Raw genomic sequence first — 2,955 nt, forward strand, 5'->3', positions numbered from 1 at the left:
GGGGGGGGGTACGTGAGCGTGTGGGTTATTTTTTGTTGCCGGAAAGTAATTCCGTGCCTGAGCGATGACCCGGCCGGCAATGACGAGTGGATCGACGTCCTACCTGGCGACAGCCCCGATCGCCGCGCCGCTGCACTCTGCCGCCGCCTGCATGAGCCATTACGCGGCCGAGCTGCAGCGGCTTCTGAAAAATAAATAAATAACCGCACCCCCGACATGGTGGCGCGCCAGCCCGGCGGCCCCGGCCCGCCCGGCAGCTCTCAATTCCACGGCCGCCCAATTAATTAGTGGGGATCTTTTTCGAGTCCTCCCGGAGTCTTTTCCTTCCCCGTCCGCGCGCTGGCCCAGCCACTTTAGTCTCCGGGGCGGGGCGGGGCGGGGCAGCCGCACGCGTGGCATTTTATCCCGGAATCTCTCCTGCTATCCTGCCTGATGCGGGTGGGTCTCCCGCCCGGGTGCGCGCGAGCCACCCAGCTCGGCCTTGCAGGCAGGCTGTGGAGACGACTTGGAGGCCAGCTGGAGCTGGAGACGACTGAAGGTGGAGGCCTGCTGGAGCTGGAGACGACTGGAGGCCAAAGGCGAACCTCCAGCCCTGCCTTGCAGCCAGGCTGTGGAGACGACCTGGAGGCCAGCTGGAGCTGACTGGAGGCCGCCTGGAGCTGGAGACGACTGGAGGTGGAGTCCTGCTGGAGCTGGAGACGACTCGAGGCCTGCTGGAGCTAGAGACGACTGGAGGCCAGTCAAAGGTGAACCTCAAGCCCGCCGAACCCCAACTTCAACTTCAACCTTATGTGACCTACCGGAGCCCAGCAGCTGAGAACGTCTCCGGCGGCGTCCCTCACCTCGAACTCGAGTCCAGCTGCAGCGCGGACCTCGATGGGCCCCCACACTGCCCTCTGATCCGATCCAAAGTCCGCAAATTGGCCGAGAAACCGATGGGCCGGACGGTGAGGCGGGGCGGGGGGAGGGGGCGGCGGACAGACGGCCGGCTCTTTTGGTTCGAAGGGCGGAGGAGTGGAGCAGCAGGCCGGACGGAGCAGCTGTTTCGGGTACCCGTCGGGCCTCCTCCTCCTCCTCGCCTTCCGACCCATTCAGTCGTGTCCCGAACCTCAGCACGGCCACTTAGGCGGCCGCCGAGTATCTCGTCGGCCCGGTGACCAAGAGAAAAGGGGCAGGAGCGGGCTGATGCTCCCCCTGGACGAGGAGGAAGTACATCCAGCTGCATTGAGGAGGGGCTGTTCTGGACCAGGTCGAAGGAGCAACAGCGGCAGAAGTAAACCACGCGGAGGACCGACGGACGAGGCGAGGCAGCACGGTGTACCGTGCGAGGCAGCTTGAGGAGCTGCTGAAGAGGACCCTGTACTCTTCCCGCAAGGTAGTGTACTTGTAAACGAACGCGGCCTGTGTGTGTCTAGCGGGGGCGGGGCGGGGCGGCGGCGGACGGCAAGGTAATCAGAGGCCCGGTGGAGCCCGATGAGCTTTAAAGCCGATGACAGGGCAATCACACAAGCGGCGGCCCGGGCCCGGCTGCAATGAGATCGAACCGTACCGTATACCGTATTGATTAGATGTGTGTAGCTGTCATGTTTACACAGCGGGCCGGCCCCGTTCGGCGGGGCGGGGCGGGTGCGGGCGGGTGTGCTTATGTGCTTTTGTTGAGTGCCGGAGGTGTCCGGAGCCAGTCCGGAGTCCGGAGCTGTCCGGCCGGCCGGCCCCACCCCGTCCCAGTTGAGTCCATCATAACGGCCTGTTGGCAATACTGCCCGCGGAATAACTCAGGCGATATGCTTCCAACTAAATTTAGCACTCCTTTGTACTTTCGAGGAAGGTTTTTCCCCTTTCTTTCTTCCCGTTTTTCTCTTTTACTGGACCCAAAACTCAATTTTTATCTTTTTCGACAGCAAACTTCCACGTGAATCTGCCATAAGTGAAGCTGGAAGCATGTCGATTCGAACGGGTACATAACCCGTATACATGACCCGACGTGGAGATTCACCGACCGGGTTAACACCCCGCGTCGTTGTTGCTGTGAGCTATGTGCCCTGCCCTGCCATGGGGGGGGGGCGTGCTGTGGCCGCGGGCGTATTGACGCTCTGTGTGAACAAGCCGCATTATATTCCCTAACAAGCCCCCGGGCCAGCCGCGCCGCGCCCCGCCCCGCGCCATAGCCCCCGGGGCGAGCTGTGAAAACAAGGGACTGAAGTGGACGCGCGATGCGGAGCCTGCATGCGCGGAGCCGGAGCGCGCGGAAATGAGCGAGGAGGAGGACGCCGTCGATAATGGAGCGAGCAGCCGTGGCTGCAACAACAAGAGCGCTGCCTCGTGTGCATTGTTATTGGGGGGAGGTGTGCGGGTGTGCGGACCGTGCAGACGGGCACCAGCGGCGCGGCCACGCTCACGGACTCGCGGCGGGGGCGGCCAGGGGCCGGGTCGAGAGGGTTGCCTGCGACGACACCGTGTTGGATGTCAACCCCGGCCCGGGTCCATTAGCTGGCCGTTTAGTGTGACCGCGACATTCGAATGAACGCAGCGTCCTTCCCGCGCGCGCTTCAAGCACTCATAGCGCCTGGTAGGTAGGCATCATTTTGCCTGCAGTGCATCTGTTTACTGCGCGGTGGCCTACGTTAAGTTTCGCAGGCGCCGAGCTCCTGTAACTTGCTTAATGAATCTGATAGGAAAGGATGTACTTTCTGGACGTTCCCAAAGGGTGGTGCACTTTTCACCTACACCTTCCCTCTTTCCATCTCTCTCCCTCACTGAACTTCAGTGACCGTACACCACCCCAGAATTCAATTTCACCCTTCTCGCGCGCGGGATTCGTTGCTGGCGTGACGCTGCGTCGGCCCTGTAGCGATGAAGTCGTAAAGTCCGGTGCGCCCGCCCCGCCCCGCGTCCGCCGAAAAAAGTACAAACGATAACAAGGAGCAGGCGAGGGGCGCGGGGGTGGGAGGGCCG

The sequence above is a fragment of the Frankliniella occidentalis genome, unplaced genomic scaffold, assembly GCF_000697945.3.
Source record: "Frankliniella occidentalis isolate FOCC.00 unplaced genomic scaffold, Focc_3.1 Scaffold177, whole genome shotgun sequence".
NCBI classification, from domain to species: Eukaryota; Metazoa; Arthropoda; class Insecta; order Thysanoptera; family Thripidae; genus Frankliniella; species Frankliniella occidentalis.